Consider the following 21,048-nt stretch of genomic DNA (forward strand, 5'->3'; position numbering starts at 1 on the left):
TGTTCGAAATTTGCATCATTTGCTTTTGCGTAATTCCACAAAATTTTTGCAAAATTATGCAAAATTACACATAATTATGTGAAATTCAAAATCTAATTTTGTACTATATTTTAGCATGCAGTGAACATCTTGCCCATTCTTGACAAGATTGGTGCAAAACAATTGAATAAAAGATGCAAGCGTCAGAAAAAGCTTCTCAAACACAGCATAATCTACACATCATGGCATGTTAGCGTAACAAGCGTATAGCAATTTTAGTGTAATTCTGCCAGATTATACCAATATAATAGAGGTCAATCATGATAAACGTGAGAATCAGATTTTATTTGCATGGCCAATGAGCAGTGACTGGTGCGTTATGACCACCACAACGAATACCTGTCTATTGTGGAATGGGCTGAGCAGGGTACCTTATACAGGAGGAATTCAAAGTATAGTTACCAAACTAAAAGTAAACATCCCTGATTTGGAGCTTCTGCACTTCACACAGTTAACTAACTACTTTACATACATGAATGAATGTACAGTGTATGAATATATAGTAGGTGCAAATTCTTCTAAATTGTACAGGATTGTGGCAGATGCTAAATCTATTGAATGAGCCAGGTAATCAAACAGAATTTTAAGTGCAATTACGATGTTTTGCCTAATTCTTATTCAGTGCTTAATTTCTAAAATATTAAGTGCCAGTGTTCTGATCAGGAGGCCACTGCATCTTGCACCAACCATTGCCCTTTTCATCGCTGCCAAAACAACTACTAACCATCTCTCTTACATGTAAATGCGACATTTCAGATTATTCCAGGTCCCCAAAGCTAAAGGAATGGCTAGGGAGGCAGGTATTAGCAATTTTTATGTTGTTCTGCTCAGCTCTAAGTTAGATCAGTAGCGCCACCATGTGGTGAACTGTTCTAAGTATGGTGTTGACAATTAGGTGCGGGTGCAGAGCACCAGAAACCAATTAAGTGGCGGTGCTGAGCACCGGAAAGCACCGGCTCAAATTAAGCCCTGCTTATCCTACTTGAAATATATCAATCAATGAATGTTAGCTGGATCATACGTTACCATTATGATCAATTTTACCTTTCTCAAATTGTCCAATTCCGTAAAATTGGTTAAAATTGATTTTTTAAAGCAATTTCCAACCCATTCATCGTCACTGATCTATGTGAATACATCAAACCATTGTGGTGGTCTTAATTGACCTCCCAAATGGTACCATCCCGCTCTGGATATTTGTGTATTTCCACTCCGAAATGCCTGAAACAGTAGAGCAGTGTCCACTCCCTATCTCTCTTGCAAGGGAATCTGGGGATAGTTGGGATGAGACGCTGACTTCAGCACGGAAAGAGCAGTCCAGCAGGAAAAGGAATTATAGTAACAACACCCATTGTTACTCTATTGTTAATGGAAGAAAGGGGGCGTGTGAGATGAACTGGAGATGGCAGAATTTCACACTTCAAATATAAGGACATGGCAGAATTATCTGCCCTATCTGAAGTCTGATATTATAAGTAAAAGTTACTGCTGAGAGCAATTATTATGTGTTATTTCTGAAGTGATCACAGAATCAGGCATTTCTCGAGCATAAAATGTTTGTAACAATTATGCTTTGATCGAATTAGAAAGATTGTTTTAAATTATGCTTATTCTGGAGCAGAATTATCGAGGTGCATGGGGGCCTAGTCACAAGCTAAATTATGAAAGGAAAGGCCCCCCGTCTCACCTTAGTCATTGATCGTCATGCGTCTTAAATTTAACATGAATGTGCTAGGGCTCAGAGCAATTTTGATTAACTGCAACATGTGTTTATTTCATCCCTTCTAATAGTACATCACTTTATTATTTATAATGCAATATTCTCTTATTTTCCCTCAAATGCATGACTAAACATTGAAAATGTCTAAATAGTTAAAAACAATAAGACAGATACAACCATTACTTTCACACACACACATTCATCTTACTCTCACATTCATCAATCCATGGATCCACATATAGAAAACCAAACGTGCTATTCAGTTCTTACAGATCAGGCTTAGCTCAGGTCTTACTAGATAGTATCATTACAGGTGTTCAATACTGAACCTTTCCTCTATGTTTATACAATCAGCCGGATAGTTCATCAAAGCAGTGTGTATAGTTTCAATTTTTATCATTTCAATTTCTTAGTTCCTCATTTTTGTTGCTATTTCCTGATGTTACTTGACCAATCATCCTCAAAGCGAGTTTCGTCTAAAAAGCCTTTCTCTGCAAGTGCCTCATACAATAGTCCCTTATAACATCCAAAGCCAATAGCAAATATTTAATGTCACCCGCCTAGTGGGCAGAATATAAAACACGAAAATGTCGCTAGAAATTTCCGGACTTCCATGGACACCTGCACCAGCTGTATGCACTTAGTTTCCACAAATATGGTGTCTATTATCTTGAGTCCAGTACATGGCTGGAAAGGCAGTCCAAAACGCACTGGGAGGGGGAAGTAATGGATCTAGTCCACCTTTACTCTGAAAGCCTGTTCTAGACAAAGAACTGTGTCCGGGTCCATGTATGATCAGAAAAACGCCAGCAGTAGAATACCGCACAAACTGCATTTTGTAGTGCATGAAGTTGTACTATTCACGACTTACAAAATGCTATTCACTAACCTAAGTGCGAAGACTCCAGCCACTGCTATCTTTTCTGTGTGGAGATTTCACCTATGTGTGGAGATCTCTACACTCATACACATGTTTTAGTAGTAAATGAGGGAGGGACTGGGGTGTGGCTCAAAATGGGGAATACTTATAATTGAATGGGAGGCATACAAGGAGGAGAGTCAAGTAATATATGGAGCAACATAGAAATACAAACACCCACACGCTGCTATTCACAAAATACACTCAAAGTTTTCTGCAGCTAAAAAGGTCCCAAAACAATTGAACTCCACTCAAATAGACTCCACTCCAGCTTTGGACGATGTCCAGCATCACATATGACCACTCACAAGTACTGTAGCACACTCCCATAGAAAAGAATGGAGCCAGGGATTTAAATAATACCCCATAGGTAGGGCCACTGGAATTATGCGGCAAGGAAGGACCAAAGTATGAGGGAGGGTTGACTAAACTATGCTGCAAAAACAGGCACATTATGTGGCATAATGTGGTGCATTTGTGGGTAGTACCACTTCATTATCTTGTCATTTTTACACATGCTAACACTGTCCGGGCAGGGACCGCTCCTCCGCTGAGGCGTAGGAGGGTTGCCCCACTGCCTTTCAGCACGGCAAAAAGGACAAATAAAATGATAATACAGCAATGTTATTATCATTTGAATTGCCTGTGCTGAGGCAGTATTGTGGGGCAGGTCTAGGCTGGGCAGCAGGAGGGAGGAGTGGTGGCACCCTCCTCAATGCGAATGAATGATCTCCACCCAGGCTGCATTACAGCCTGGGTGGAGAACATGCCCAGGCTCCCATTCCGAATCTGAGCGCCGAACCATGGTGCTCACACCAATCAGCGTTGTGATTGACTTAGGGAAGTCTGGGTACTTCCTGTTCCAACAGAGCCAGGAAGAGGTCGAGAGGATAGAAGTGAGGCGCCGGCCGGCAGGTAAGTAATTCTTTTTTTTTCTACCACTCTTTCCTCTTTCACCTCCTCCCCCTCTTTCCCTCCTCCCCACCCCACTACTGGTTCGTGAGAGCAGCTGTGACTGTGTCTGGGCAAAGATTTCACCTCATCAGTGCTAGTTTAACAGCCAACTACAGCATAAACAACTAAAAGATGACCAGTCAACCTTTTGTGAAGGGCTTTCCACTGTGCTGGAACTCATGTTGCAACGTTTTAGTAACTTTTGATTGGATAGAGATAGAAAATACATTTTGTATGAAGATTATGCAAAAGATGATTGATTATGCGGCAAAAGCATCAACTCAATAAATACAAGCAAAAACACTGCAGCTGCATAATCACATAATTTCAGCGACCCTGCCCATATGAAGTAATTTTACATAAATTAAATTATTTCAAATATTTTAAAGATAAATAAATCTATTTTCTTTATTGTTAGAAAATTAAATTACACTTTTAAACCTTTGTTAAAAATTTAGAAGTAATTTACATTCATTCTATAAATAACTTTTAAAGTGATTTTAATGCACATTAAATTTAAGAAAAAATTATTTTAATATACATTAAGTTAATGTGTTATAAGATTTTAGATTATTAGATCTTGGTTTAAGATACATTTGTTAAGGAATTTCGCATTAATATTTTATAATAAAATATTTGTAATACGTTTTTAATGATTAATACACTGCACTGTTTTTTCCTATACTTTACCATAGGGAGATCTTGTCTCAGTTTCCAAGCTCTCCACCTACGTGCAAAAAGTTACTAGAACTGCCTATTTTCACATTTGTAAATTCTGGTGTGGGAGGCTGCACCAGGAGGTGGAGCAATGTGAGTCAGCACCAAGGAGTACCTTGGAAATGGTGAACAGCAAAGGTGTAAATTTACGACGAGGTGCAGAAGTAAATCTACATTTGAATTTGAATGTGTAAATGCACCAGGTCTGAGTGTTGGCAGTCGAGTGTGGCTGTTGTGCTATTGCCACTCTCCCCCTCTCTACCTGATCGTTAACAAATAATTGGTTACAGAGAAACATATGGGTGGAAGAAAGGTGGTCTGCTCATATCAGCAGGCTCAATAACCCCCACTCATGTAGCGGGAAGGCCCAGTATATCAGAGGATGGACCTTATAGGACCACTAATATGTTTGCTGGGCATAGAGAAGAGCTCACCCTCCCTCCCATTCTAACCAGGCTTGTTTCTACACAAAGCACTCCCCATCCAGGAAAGGCTTCTACCTATGTAAAGCACAAATGAAGCGAGTGCAAAGCTCACTTGTAGTTTGGGTATTCTATATTACACACAGAGCACACACTAGTAAACAAAACATTTTATGAATTTGATCCTAGGTTTTAAATATTTGCTTTACATATTGCCCAAACATTCTTTTTTTAAGGCATACTATTGGCTCATTCTGTTATTAATGACACTGCAAACATGGAGCTTTAAAGGTTTAAAATGGGTTTTTTTCTGTGATGTGTCTTTTAAGTCCCACATGTTTTTATCTGTTATCTTGCAGGGTTATTTACTACTTGTGGATAAGCCAGTACTGCAACAGGAACCTATGAATGTTAATATTACAAATGAACCTTGTGTCATTGGAAAAAGGTATAGTATCTTCAGGCAAATGATTTCTGGCGAATGTAGGTCCCTAGAGGGATTATGAAAGGAAGGTGGGGCGGCCCATGACACTGATTAGCAGTACATCATAAACAATGACATCGAGTAGGTTTTATCTCTGTGGGGCCATGCTGCTTAGAAGGATTAAAGTAGAATCAAAAGGTCAGGAGATTGAGGTCAAACCTCACTTGACCCAAAGACTAGACAGTGATAGCAATTTATTTCACCCTGCTAAAGGGGAGTGGCTTTTGATGTAGGGATTAAATTAAGAATGGGCATTGCCTTTTGAGGGGCAGACAATATGTAGGCATGGCTCTTGTATTATAATATTTAAAACGCTTATTGCAATGGTCGCTTTCTGGTCCAAGCCAGTGATGGGCATATACGTGATGTGAAATATGTTAAGGGATTCAATCTGAAATAAAATATTGAATTGAACACTTTTTGTTGAGATCATATTATCAGAGAGGGGGAACCAGGATTATTTGTTGGATTTTAAATTGCAATTTTGTAACTTGCCTCTGCATTTGAAGCAAGGGTGGAGAATGTGGGGGTTAATCGCCAAATGCAGATCCCAAACCATTCTTAACATTTTATAGCACATCAGATTGGCTTGATGGATTAGAATATTTTCATCCTATTTCTAAGATTAAACTCCACCAACAAATCTCATTGCTAATAATACAGAACATGTCATGTCACGAATGGTTGCTTTAGTGCATCTAAAGGAAGTGTGATGATGGTTTTTCCAGAAAGGAGCATATATATGTATATATGAATAGCAACGAGTGGGTGTTTGTATTTCCATGTTGCTCCCTAAATCCTTCCACTCTCCTCGCTGAACTCATTCCATTCCAGTATAAATATTCCCCATTTTCCAGTCACATCCGTCACTAAACAAAGCTAACAGAGGCACTACAAAATCGTATTTTATTTCTCAATCTGTGGAAATGAATCGACGTGTTTCAGCCTCATGAGACTTTTTCACAAAATGGATTGACTCCAGTGGGACATTTTGTGGAATTCTAACTCCTCTGTTGATTCTGTCGCAAAATATCTACTAAACCGACCAGTACCCTGATTTTAATGAAGGGTGACAGACAGTGCTTTACAAAACCTCTATATACATATATAAAACAAGCAGGCAAAACTAGTGAATGTCCAGGTGTCTATGAAAATGCAAGTTTAAAGGGGTTTTCTACAGCACTTATTCATTTTAAAATGTGGAAGAAATAAAAGAAAAATTAGCACTATTTAAGTAAAGCAAACATCTGTGAGCTAAATTGCAAGATGCACTGCCTTGCTACATTTATATTCACAAAGGAATTGTCAAGGAATGCAAAACAATAGGTATTAAATCATAACAATAAATGTTTTATGAAGCATGTAGAGTGAGACAAACCATAAAATGACTAATTCTATTGGAGACATTTAATAGACAGTTAAAATCCACAAGGCAACTGAGGGTTGTATGCTCGCCAGGATATTCCCTCTGTGCTTCTCACTCAACTAAACTCCGTTTTTCCTCATAAAGACTTAACTCCTGACATGCATTGGTAAACATCCATGTAGCGAATAAAGAAAGAAATAAAGACAAAAACTAATAAATGACGAGATAAATGAAGCCAAGAACAAATACAGAAATGCACTTACATAAATAAGGAGCAAATAGATAATAACATCGGAAAATAACAAGTGCATAAATGCATGACCACTAATAAATATTTAATAGGAGACAAATATAAAATACACACATTGAGAAATAAAGCATGAGGAATGCTGCCTAAGTAAGTCACACTAAAAAGAATGAAAAGGACTTAGTTTAATCTAATTTTTTGTGCACAGTTCGGCTCCCAAAATAGAAACACAATCAAATTAGTGCAGCACCAGATTCACCAACATGTCTGTACAACTATGGGCCCCAAAATATATTTCGTAAGTAGAATTTTGCAAACCTAATTGACATTTAGAAATATTTTCCTCCAGGGGTGGATGGATAGAATGCTGTCCACTGAAAATGTGATTCCCTCCACTTCTATAGACTCACCTCAAACTACTCCTTAAAAGCATATATTCAGTGTATGAATGTGACATGAAAAATGTCCAAACACTCCCTAAATAAGGGTGTAAGTGATTGGAGGATTAGTTGAAGTGGATGAGAGCCAACCTCAAATAATACTCACAATCCTTTTCAGGGTGAACCACATAAGTCAAGAAATAAACCAGTGCTTAACCCGCTGGTAGCTTGGCACAAAGCAGTCCAACTTAACTTAGAGGCAATGTGTAAAATATTTATACAGTATTCAAACAGTAACAAAGAGAAAACACAACACAAGTAAAATCCAAAACCAATTTAGAAATGTAGAGTACATTTTGATAAATTAGATTTCACCAAAATGATAACAATCCTACATGTAGAATCAGCTTTTGATTATTTTAATTTTGAACTAAAAATAGTGCTAAAAAACACTCTGCACCAATCGCAATCGTCTAGGCATGCTGAACTGGGTCAAAGTCAAAAGTTAAAGCCAACTATGATAAATTGCCAGTTGGATACAGGGACCAGGTTCATGTTTGTGGAAAGTTTAGCTTTGTATGTAGAAATCATTATGGAGAAAAAGTAGTTGTTGACAAGTCATTGACAGGGCAGGCGGCAAGCTGGGTCTGAAGTGGAGCTCAACGATGGGGAGTTGCTGAAGAATGGGACCCCAGTATGCTGGTCAACAAAGGTGGGAAAGGTTGAGTTGGCGAAGTCCAAACTCTGTGCCCAGGAAGACTTCAAAGCCTATGGGTTGCTGCATGGCGTCGGTCCCAATTCAGCCGTTAATGTTTGGATTTAAAAACTTTTATGAAAGTCAGCTCTCCTTCAGCAGAGCAAACCTGCAACCCGATGCTGATCCTTCTCCGGCTGCAGATTCAATGGTGATCCCAATCTCTGTTTATTCTCCAGGCAGAAAGTTGGCAAAATGTTTCTAAATCCCTGCTATTACCATGTAGACAGGAGGAGAGACGTCTAACACCAACCAAGGGTCCAGTACCTGGGGGGCACCACTTGGAGGTTAGGACTAACTTCAACACAATCCAGCAGCAGGGTTCTGATCAGGTCCAGTTGGAACTGGTCAGCTGGGCAGTTGCAGGGAGAGAGGTCTCTGGAAGTTAGTTGGGTCTCTGTAGATAAAACAGGATATGTAGCCAACTGGCATGTGGTCACTTCTGGTGTCCTTGGATTAAGTCAATCAGGTCCAGTCTTCCCCTTAACCTAATTTGAGTCAGTTCCCCCCTCCCTCTGGGATTTGTACCAGACTCACTAGAGAGCCAAAGGAGAGGGTGGTCTAGGTGCACGCTTCATTTACCATTGACAAGGTAGCTATCCTTTGAAGCTCAAGATGGGGCTGGGCACAGCCTAGGGCATTCTGTTGGGGGGGTCCCCCTCCTCACCAGCCGGAGCCCTTTGTCGACTGTCTGAAGAAGTACACATCTCACCAAAGGGGAGCCACTAAGGGTCAGGTTACAACTAGACACTGGCAGGAAAGTCTTTTGATATTAGTCAGGATAATGACAACCAGGGTTCAGGTCAGGTCCACTTGGAACTGGTCAACAGGCATTTATATGGAGAAAGGTCCCGGGAAGCTTATTGGGTCTCTAAAGCCCAAACAGGAGGTCAGTCAACAGAAACTCAGAGTCCCTTCTGGAGTCCTGGGTTTGAAACAATCAGGTCCAGTTTCCATTAGACAGAAGGGCCATCCTTCTTTTGATTTTCCATATGTTAGGAGTGCTCTGATAAGAAGTTCTGGGGCTGCCACTTTTATATCCTATGACAGCCTGTGGTGGAGGTCAATCCTTTGTAAACCAGTTCCTCCCCTTCCACTGGGTTTTGTGCCAGATTCACTAGAGATACAAAGGGGATACAGGCCTATGTGAAAGCTTCACCTGCGGGTGACAAAGTAGGCATCCTTCGAAACTCAGGATGTGGCTTGGCACAGCCCAGCCCATCCTGTCAAGTGAGGGATCCTCCTACCTGCAGTCTGAGCCCGTTGTTCAATGTCTGGGGCAATTCACATCTCACCACAGGGGAGCCACAAGTGGGCAGGTTACAGCTAGGCACTGGCAGGGAAGCTTTTTTGATTTTGGGCAGGAAAATGACAGTATTCTGAAAGTATAATTTCCAAAATAGTCCAGTACCTGGGGGACCACATGGGGGTTAGTACTAACTCCAAGAGAGTCCAGCAGCAGGGTTCAGGTCAGGTCCAGTTGGAACTGGTCAGCTGGGTAGTTGCTGGGAGCGAGGTCTCTAGAAGATTTTTGGGTCTCTGTAGCCCAAACAGGAGGTAATCCAACTTACACTTGATCTCTTCAGGGATCCTGGGTTTAAGGCAATCAGGTCCAGTCTTCCTTGAGGTTCTTGGACAGTAGGGTCATCCTTCTTCTTATTCTCCACAGGTCAGGGGTGTTCTGATGAGAAGTTCTGTGGCTGCCACTTTTATGCCCAGTGCGAGCCTCTGGTGGAGGTCAATCTTTTGTGAACAACATAAACTAATTCAAGTCAGTTCCTCCCCTCTCTCTGGATTTCATGTCAGACTCACTAGATAGACAAAGGGTAGGCAGGCCTACATGTGAGCTCCATCTGCCAGTGACAAAGTAGGTATCCCTTGAAGCTCAGGATGGGGCTGGGCACAGCCCAGGCCATCCTGTCAAGTGTGAGTTCCCCCTCCCCGCAGCCAGAGCCCTTTGTCAACTGTCTTGAGCAATACACATCTCATCACAGGGAAGCCTCAAGGGGTCAGTTTACAGCTGGACACGGCAGGAAATTCTTTTCATTTAAGTCAGGAAAATGGCAACTTTCTGAAAGTATCATTTCCAAAATAGCAATATAAAATATGACACCCATTAAGTTGGACTTTAGATTGCTATCAAAGTTAGCCGTTAGAACCATTTTTTTCTAACTAGTCACAAACTGAATTTAGCACTTATTAAATGTTATTGTGTAAATCAGTCTTAGCCTTGCCACATTGAAAAACGACTTTGGAGGTTTTTTACTGCCAGGACATGAGCATTAAATGTACATGCCTATTTTTTAATTGACATGCAACCTGCCCTTTGCACATTTAGGGCCTACCTTAGAGGTGACATAAGTAATACAAAAAAAGTTATTCCCTGCCAAAAGGGTTGTTTGACAGGTTGAAATGGCAGTAAAAAACTGCACATTTAAGCTGCAGTGGCTGGCCTGTAGACAGGTTTTACAGTGGTACTTTATTGAGTTATACAATAAATGCTGCAACCCACCAGTAACATTTAATTTACCAGCCCCAGGAACAGGTAGTAGCATATACTAGGGACTTATAGGTAATTTAAATGTGCCAATCAGATGTATACCAATGTCAACATGTCTGAAAAGGAGGGCACAAATACTTTATCATTGGTTAGCAGAAATAAAAGCCACACATTCCTATGGCCAACATAAAACGGCTTCAGCAATACCAAGCAACAATCTGGTGTGACTCTGAAGAAAGGGCAAATTTCCAACAAAGAGGCTCTAGTGGAAGGGGGTTTTCAACGAGAAAAATAATGTCTCTGAGGAGAAATAAAGGAAAAGATAACACAGTCCATTTTAGACTTATAAAATCCAAAAACAAGTACATGTTATGCCAGCAAAAAAACACTTGTTCATAGTTAGGCATACTCACGGAAGTATAAGCTTTTGGCAGATTTGAGTAGGTTTTCTTTATGAATTAATGAATTAAAGAAAAAATTTGTATAGCACAAACAGCTACTCAAATTTGACTGTCCCGGCATTGCCGGCGAGGAGAAATAGTGAAGAAAGAGTGAGATAGGGACTTACTGGCTTAATAGATATGTATTTAAAGCTGGGCGAAATTCAGATTTGATTTTTATGCTTCTGAGCAGAAAGGGGAAGTGGTTACAGATCTTGGCAGTACATGCCAAAAAGGAGGTCCTACCATGACTAGCTTTTTTGAAGCGGGGGATTGCTATAAGGTGGGCCTTACTGGAAAGTAGATTTCTGCTGGACTGGTACTCCAAAATTCTATTGTTCAGATAACTATGGCTGGCGTTAAACAAGGCCCTGAGCTAAAATAAAAATAAGTGCTTTAAAGGTGATCTTTTAGTGACAGGGAGCCAGTGCCATTTGATGAGGAAGGGTGAAGTGGGGGGGCATTTTCGCAAATTAAAAAAAAGGTGTTTTGGACCACCTGTTGTTGCCAGATTTAATTTGCGGGATGACCTAGACATAAGGCGTCTGCATAGTCCAGCTGTGAGAAAATCATAGCTCAAACTAAGGTTTTGCAGGCTTCCCATGGGCGGAGGGGGAGTCATTTTCTGAGAGCCTTGAGGATCAAAATACAGTTTCTGACAACTGAGGGCTTGAGATTCTTAAAGGATAAATCATTATCAAAAATGAATCTTAGGTTTCGAGCTGCCAAGGTGGGGGAAGAAGGGGTAGGTCCATCTTTGGGCCAATGGCCATCCCAACCCTGATTAGGGTTAAGCCCTAAGAGTATGATTTCTGTTGCATCTGGGATGCATTGTAGTTGACTTTCTTTGAGCCAACCTAACACTGCTCTCATACAATTTGAGAAGGTTTCTTTGTGGGTTTCTGAGTTGCCTTCATAGGAAACAAGCATTGGCATAGCCAATAGGTCTCGCCTTTGGGACCTTATAAGTATTTAGTTATGCAGCACAGTATCCTTGGTGCAACAACATCAACTGTTGTATGGCTAAACACTTGTAAGGTCCCAAAGGCAAGATGTATTGACCATGCCAATGCTTGTTTCAACTTTACCATTCGATGAGATTGTCCTTTATGCCTGTGCGGAAAATCTGTAACCGCGAAACACCGTCCCAAGAAGTTTCACCCTAATAGTCAAAGCCACTACTCTCACCAAATACATATCCCACAACATGTATATGTCAATCATCCACTCTTGTCTCATCTCGTAAGGCACCACTAAAATGAGGTAGCGTTCAGCGCCTGCTGACTCCTCATTTATCTTGCAACAAGCACTCCAGATGACTAATGGGCCAAACAGGAAATGCCCTCAATAGCCCACGATCATCACTTCCATCTTAAAATGAAATGGTGGGGGGAGATCACTTCTCAGCGGTGTCCATCCTTGTGGATATTTCTCCTGCACTTGGAGAGAAACCGGACTGAACAATGAGGCACCAATACGTGCCAGGTACAAACGGCTCAAAGTAAAATGGGTCCTAAAAGCTCCTAGGCCAACCTTTGATTGCTGCTCTTACACTTGGAGCCCACCTCAAGTGGGATACAAGGGGATGAAGAGTACCTTGCATTGTCGTAACCCGAAAAAACACCATTATCTGGTACTTCAGTTCAAGTGGTGTAGGAGAGGTGAACCCATAATACAGCCTGAAGAATGCAGTAGGGTACTTTGACACGGTATTCAGCCTATGTGCCTGCAACGCAGTATTAACATGTTGCTAATGGTGCACACTTTACAAGAATTCACATCAATGAATGGGTGAAAGGTTTATCATTTTCTATTCCTGTTTCAATAGTATTTCTATTTTATATTCATTTTTCTGACTGGAGTCTTTGTAGGTACAAGTTTTCCTACTAAATATTGACCTGCAGCTCTTACGTGGCCCCACGTCATCCGTGACACCTGCTGTCAGTCCTGGTCTTAATCTGACCGCAGCTTACTTTGTGGCATACGTAGTTTTGCTTTTAATACCGAAAAGCATCGGCTCAAAAATCCAAGACGCAATGTGTTGTTGTCTCAAAAGCCATGCCGCTTAAGACGTCGTATGCAAATATGTGACAATATCTCAACCGGATTCATTCAAACGCGATTACGTTTGTATGTACAAGACATTACAATCAGAGAACAAAGTGGAGAGACTCCAAGTTAGTTGCTAAACGTGCTCTTAGGCATCATATATTGAAAGTATACAAAACAGTTATAACAGCACTGTTGAGCATGTATGCAGTGGCAACCCAAGAGTAGTGCACATTGTGCTCGTGATATAAACGTGACGGCGCAAGTGACAACGTGAATGAAAACACAGCGCAAGGGCTCAAGGTGAAGGATAAGATGTAATATGTACAAAATTATTGGTTCACAACATGATTGATTTAAAAGGTAGGCACCGGCTCTACCCCGCACACTTCGTTGGCGCCCCGGCGATACTCATTGACTTTGGATCGATTCATTTGCCCAACTACCACGCCTTGAGGATTCCCTCCAGATCTTAAGCAGCGGATCGCGGCTGCGACCCTGCCATCCCGGCTTTAAATCCCTTATAATTCTCCTCCACTTGATGATCCAACTCGCACGATCATCTTTACACAGCTGACGTCCCCTGACGCATCCCTGGCTTCTTAAATCGTCCTTCCCACGCGCACCGATTCCTTCGTGCCTCAGCACTCCTCTACTCTGCCACCCGGTCCTGATGATGATCCTAACTTAAAAGGATCGAAACGCCGTCGACCCTCCCACATCAGCAAGAATTCTTTTGGCGCACATTTAACTTTGGTTCCCTGAATCGCTGGAAATTATCGCCTACCTTTTAAATCAATCATGTTGTGAACCAATAATTTTGTACATATTACATCTTATCCTTCACCTTGCGCCCTTGCGCTGTGTTTTTATTCACGTTGTCACTTGCGCCGTCACGTTTATATCACGAGCACAATGTGCACTACTCTTGGGTTGCCACTGCATACATGCTCAACAGTGCTGTTATAACTGTTTTGTATACTTTCAATATATGATGCCTAAGAGCACGTTTAGCAACTAACTTGGAGTCTCTCCACTTTGTTCTCTGATTGTAATGTCTTGTACATACAAACGTAATCGCTTTGAATGAATCCGGTTGAGATATTGTCACATATTTGCATATCTACTTACCCAGATCTCAACTAGGTTTATGGGTTATACTCCTGTTGTTTTTTCCTAGCTTAAGACGTCATGCATGAAACTGTGCGTTAGACGTTAGAACTAGAAGCATTTATCGCCAACTATACTCCCGTCTTAACCCATTTGGCAAGTAAACGACGCGCGACAGCTTTGTTCAGTGCTGGACTTTTAGTTTTAAGTTTAGTTCTGCTTTTGCCACTCAAAGCATTAGTGTTAGTTTAAAATTGTAAAAGCTAATCAGAAGGAAAAGGCAGAATGCGCCACACAACAGGGAGCATCATGGTATCTAGGAACTTGTGCATTAACCTATGGTACCCCCGCGATGTACCTTCTTGAAACCTGAATTTTGCCACTTATTCTAAAATGGCTCCGCCACCCGACTGGGACTGTTGGCGCTAGAGAAAGCCCAAAATATTAATTCTAAAAAACACAGAAACAAAAAGGAAATGAAAGACCACGGTTGAAAAAGTAGTCGAATTAAAACCTGTTAATTGTGCTGTGTTTTTAAATGCATGGCTGGCACTGCAATTGTGTGTTTGCTGACCCGGACTGGTGCGTGTGTCTGCTCTTTTTAGAAGCACATACTCGTGCTTGTGGTGCATCCCTGCACGCTCCCGCAAGGTGGATAGCGCCACAAGCACGAGTATGTGCTTCCAAAAAGAGCAGAGCAACAGCTAAAGGTCCTCCTAAGCAGCGGATGCGCACTGCGTAGGCGAGACCTTAAAACTAGCTGGGAGTCATCTGCATAAGAAACTATTGTGATGCTGAATGACTCTACAAGGGTGGCAAATGGATACATGTACACATTAAACAATGATGGGCTAAGAGTGGAGCCCTGTGGAAACCCACATTTTAGAGTTTTGGCCTTAGAGAGAAGATTTTTTGTCCAGACTGATTATTCTCGCTCCGAGAGGAATGAGGTCTGCTATTCGAACATCGCTCCCCTGACATCACAGTTAAACAGCCGTTGTAAGAGGATGTCATGGGGAACAGTGTTGAAAGCCACTAAGAAATTAACAAAATGAGTGCGGCATTAGCCCACAAATTTAGAGACATTTTTAATGACTTAGATATTTCTAGCAGCGCTGATAAGTTTGAGTATGTTAATTTGTGTAAGGAAACTAAAGAGAGTGCATTCATAACTGTTACAATCCTGTTTGTGAAGGTTTTATTTCAGACTCCATGTTTCATTAATATAATCAATTAGAAAATGTATCCAAATGGTGTCATCTTCCTGGTATGTTAGATAAAAACATATATGACACAAACAGTTCTGATTCAATATTTAAACATCGCAATATCTGCATCTGGCACAGTATACAGGAACACAATATTTTTATAATTCTTCATAGCAGCAAATAATCTATGTGCTTACAAGAAAATTAGGGTGTCAAATACAAAACAGCGAATGCACAGCAAACAAATATTTCAGCAACCGACGATGGAATGCTTGTACGGTACTCTCAACAGGAAAACTGCCACTGAAAGCATCTCTCGTACATTGAATCTCAGTATCCTAGGTGGCCAGCCCAAGCTCTGTATGATAAAGTGGGCAATTCTTGCCAACACCACAGCCTCTATGAGACTGGACATCTTGACTGCACAGCCTCCACAAGGGCATTCAGGAATAAAGTCACAAGCACCGAATATGTCTTCAAATAGACAATCAGCTAATGGCAACTTTGTTAAACGAGCAGATTACAAATGTCCTGTCAAATACAAATTAAGGTAGAAAAGTTTACAAATCTAGGTATTGGCCACCAGACCATCACATTTCTTACTCTAAAGGAAATGTCAATACAAGTAGCGCATATCTGTAAATCGCATAATCACCCAGCGAATTCGTGGTGCTCTATAGCAGATTTAAATGATTTTTATTGCTGCCCAACTCAGTAGTACTCTTGTTCTCAGCCTTAAACAGCATTTACAGCTGAGGAGACCTTCTGACTATTCAGCCGAACACGGATCTTGCTACAATCTGAGGAGAAGCACAGTCTACGCAAAGCATGACGTCAGCCAATCTGTTTCTGTTGTTTTTCGTCATTGGTATTTGTGTCTATTGACAACAGTAACATGGCTTCATTGATATTCTGTTTTAAAAACGAGTGAATTTGGAATATGTTTTGTTGTGACATGCCATAGAAACAGACCCCACATCTAAACTTTGCAGGAGGAAAGAGTCTTCTGCACCGTTGCCCTGATCTCACTCCATCTTTTCCTAATGATGGTGTGAGGTCAGGCAAGTTTCCTTCACAGTTACATAGCAGAGGTGCCCAGGACCCTAATGCAAGCAGGACTATTCTCCCCACTGGCTCTTAACATATGCACTTAATCATGGTGCAGGTGAGCCCGTAGACATAAGGGGCTGGCGTGACTTCATGTCGCCAAGGACCCATTGTTCCCATAAACTCAGGCAATGGCATCAAACCGAGGTCATGGGGCATGGGTGACCTTTAATGCATTCTATGACAGCCAGTTCACTTCCTTCAGACTCTTCCATATCCATCTTGTGTTGGGCTGTGGGGTGCTAGCTGCTGACAAGAGATGCCGGCTTCACACTTCATCCAAAGGACCAAAGGACAACTGCCCCACTAAGTAAAGAATTAAACAATGGCGGTGAATTGTGCAATTGAGTTTATAGTGGTGCAGACATATTGTGAACAATATCATTTTTGCATGAGGATGGATTTTGTAGAGCATACATAAAGCTGCATTTTTATATGCTACCTACAATAGAACAATTCAATCAAATTTGATAAGGTGGCAATTTATTAAACTTATTAAACACCTGAAAAGAGAGATTTTGATGAAATTATAGTTGTACAGTAGAAGAGATTGTTGCTCAGGCCCACTCCCGATGGTCTGTCATGTGTGACATCCAAAGACCATAGGGCTGCGAAGTAGCCTCAAGGCCAGTCAAACAAATAATATTATTACACCCTCCATACCGCGCTTCTGCTATTTCCAAGAAGCAGTGAATAATCAATAGGCTGGGTCAGCCTTCCCAGGTTTGAAATAGACATGTGCAAAATTTCTGTTACACGAGCATAATCATGTGTGAATTTTGTATTATGTTAAATGTGTGACATATTCTCTATTTTGCATAACGTGACATTTCATGTGATTTTTTTGCATGCAGGAGACTGGTTGGAGAAGACAATATCTTGTTGAAAGACAGGTTTTCCTCAAACAAGACATTTTCTCCTCATACCAGTATCCTGCCAGTATCACAGAGTGCTACTCTGTGCTACTTACACCTTCGCTAAGAGAAGTTAACTCCACATGTGTCACTAACAAACGTTAATTCACTGAGCTGGTTTGTATTAGTTGTATTACAATAAAAAATTGTAGATATCTTGTCAATACTAGTTGCCTGTCACAAGGATGGAAAACACCGGGAAGTTTATATAGTCTACTGAGCCGAGTGGTCCATAGTGTGTTGATGCTCTAATACCATTGGAGAACAAATTGTTTACTAAAATATTGCATTTAGCCAGCTGATTGGATGTAGCGAATTATCATCACTTCCTGCCGCCAATCCAAGTCGAAGTGAACGCACCCCGCCCAGTGGCGGCAGTGCCGATATAATCTCCCGTTTTTATCCCATCGCTGGATGGCTTGAAATGTCCTGTTGCAAGCGATAGCATCCGCTCAGGAAGGACACGCGCTGCACGTGTAACAACAGCGTCTTTGTGGCCTTCAGTCGACAGTAATCCGTCCAAAGAGACCATACTGTGTACCCCATGGCGGAAGTCGAGGCCGTGAAACTGATCTCCTTGTATCTCCTTCCGTAAAGCTTTCCCCGCGACCCCCTCATGACCCTCCTAGGTGTCAGAAATTGGGGAGATAACCCGCATCTGAATGTTCAAAGTGTATATCATATGGACGTAAAAAATAGGTAATCAAATGAAGGAAAACAGTCTATATACTTATGGCTACTTCATTTCTGTAAGCAGCGGGCAGAATGTGATTTCTGTTTTTCGTGCGCGCCCATGACATTTTTTAAGATGGTTCATTCGGACCTGTTATACTTTCTTTGCCAAACAGTGATGGCAATGACCGGTGAAAGGGAACATGGCTTCTAGCTGCCATTTTGGGAGTGCATTTATACTGAGTGTGCCATTTGTTCACCGATTGGTCGACGAACGCTCCAACTGTGACATCACTGTGGCTGATACCAGCGGCATGAATCTTCGAGATCATTTTAAAACAGCACAAAGGGAATTTTTTTGTAAAATTATTTAGAAAAAATCAGACATATGCCAAGTATATTTACTCCTATAATTTGTATAGCTATTCAAAGGTTTGGAAATTCACAAAAGGAGTACTTGTGGAAATGTTATGTAAGTTTTACAGAACCATGGTACATGTCCACGAGTACTGTGCCAGTGAATGTGCTGAATGTTACTCATCGGGTTGACAATTAGCTGGAGATATTTCGAGTAATTGTGCATTTTTTTTCCTTTTCTTCTTCTGCAGAAATATATTTTCCTATTGGAAACGCCCCTTTTCCTACACCGTTCTGGAATATGGGCATGTTTATTGAACTGTTCCACCCCATTTGCACACATACTGCGACTATTTTTTGGAGGAGTCTATTTTTTGGAGTGAATATCTGTATGCACGTGTGCTGAAAACTTTACTGGAAATCAATTACTTAGTATGCTTTTTTCCTATCCTCCCTAAGTCCATACGGCCACCCCAACCGTGGAAATGCTCTTGTCCCCACCACTAAAGATAAAATTAGTTCTCTGGAAAATGAACTATGCTGATAGACTTTATGTGTTACTAAGTTCGGCATGTGGGGCCAAATATCTGTATTTGTTCACAGATTGAAACCGGATCTTTTCACTGACTGCCTGTTCAGCACACCATGGTTAACCTTCAGTGCATTACAAACCTATGAATATTTCACAAGGTAAAAACAACAGTTGATGGACAGAATGCAGAACAATGTCATACATTCACCCCAGTACAGGGATTTGGGCCTAAATCCATCCTTTTTTTGCTCACCATGCCATTCCAGTTTGAACCCAGCCATATGCAAATCAGTCTTGACCATGTGCCTTATGGGAACAGTCCAGCCCAAACTGCCAAGCCAGGTCCTCCCTGGACTGGAAACAAGCATTCTAGGACCGGTTTCGGGGTTTCACCCCTCTTCAGCCAGGATAGCTTGATTCCAGTGGCATGGAGAGCACGGGACTCACGTCTGAGCATACCCGTCGATCTCTTACTGCATTCCGGTTACGATGCGACAAGATGGCGCCTTGATCCGCTGCAACGATCTGATGCGATGCAATAAAATGGCGCCCTTGATGCGATGCGACGACATGCAGGTGATGCGTGCACGCCCGACGGCTGTGCAGTAAACTCGGTAACTTCTGAGCCGCGACAGGCCCTGCGACACGCTTCTCCGGTGATCCGATGGCAACCCTTGTGGTGGCGACACGCTTCTCCGGCGATGTGACGACAAACAGCTGCGACGGAAACACGCTTCCCCGGCAATGCGTCAGCGACCTCTGCGGAGGCAACACGCTTCTTCGGTGATGCGACGGCAACAGCTGTGACGGCGACACGCTTCTTCTCGTTGAGTCGCGCTTCCAGCTCCCAACAATACGCAGGCTTCTAGAGACAGAATTCCCAGCAAGGAAATTCAGGGGGGGCTGGTGGTGAAGTCTTTCATCCCTGAGACTTAAGCAGGAGGCAAGCACAGTTCAAGCCCTTGGAGATTCTTCTTCAAGATGATGAAAGTTCAATAAAAGTTGCTTCCCCTTTTCTTGGCAAATAAATAACCACTGCTGGCCAACCCCAGAAAATAGCCCACTGGCACATGGGCAGTCAAATCCTTAAGCTTCCTTGTTTTTTTTCTCCTTGGCAAAGGTCCTTCTTGATTCCCAGAAATGATCTAAAGTCTTGGGGTCTGGGCCCCAATATTTATACTACTATTCCCTTTGTTCTCTGAAGGCAGAGGGTGCCTCTACCTAGCCAAAACCAGTTCTGTGCAGCTTCCTGGTAGAAGGTGGAGACAGCATTGTTGAAAGCAGACCTGGCCCAGGTAGCTGAAAGGAAATCTCCTCCCCCTACTCTCTATTCTATGAAGGCTGGGGGCACTGAAAGGAAATCTCTGCTCCCTACTCTCTATTCTGCCAAGGTCCTATTCAGTCCAGCCCTGACCCATCAGACTGCTGGAGCCCAAGCCCTCCTGTCACTCACAAACCAGACATGCAATACACAACCTAGCAGAGGCAGGCTGGATGGTTAGGCAAGAAAATATCTACTTTCTTAAAGTGGTATTTTCAAACACAGAATGTAAAAACCAACTTCTCTAAAATATGTATTTTATCATTCTGAGTTCAGGCATACTAAATTCGGTTTTCCACCATGTTCCCTGGGTCAGGTAGGATTATAATATGTTATTATCAAACTGCCCATTCTGGCCTATGGGAACAGAAAGCCTTGCAATAGTGAAAAACAAAATTGGCTGTAATTCACTATCAGGACATGCCACACACATCAGGGCATGTCCTACCTTTCACATACAATGCACCCTGCCCAAGGGGGTACCTTGGGCCTACCTTAGGGGTGACTAACATGTAGAAAAGGGAAGGTTTAGGGACTGGCAAGTGAGTGCACTTGCCAAGTCGACATGGTAGTCCCAGACTGCACGCAGGTTCTGCAATGGCAGGCCTGAGCCATATTTTACAAGCTGTTTCTATGGGTGGCACAACCAGTGCTGCAAGCCCACCAGCAGCATTTGATATACAGGCCCTGGGCACCCATGGTGCACTGTACTAGGGTCTGACAAGTAAATCAAATAAGCCAATCATGGAGTCACTAATCCATAACACAATTTACAAAAGAGAGCATATGCACTTTAGCACTGATCAGCAGTGAAAAAGTGCCCAGAGTCATAAAAC

General features: G+C 41.9%; 1 protein-coding gene across 1 annotated transcript in view; it reads right to left on the bottom strand.

The window, feature by feature from the left end:
• Nucleotides 1–21,048, bottom strand: part of ZFPM2 (zinc finger protein, FOG family member 2) — a 610,873-nt gene that overhangs the window by 433,742 nt on the left and 156,083 nt on the right. The gene's annotated exons all lie outside the window — the stretch shown is intronic.

Source organism: Triturus cristatus, chromosome 5_1 (genome assembly GCF_964204655.1).
Source record: "Triturus cristatus chromosome 5_1, aTriCri1.1, whole genome shotgun sequence".
Classification (NCBI taxonomy): Eukaryota; Metazoa; Chordata; class Amphibia; order Caudata; family Salamandridae; genus Triturus; species Triturus cristatus.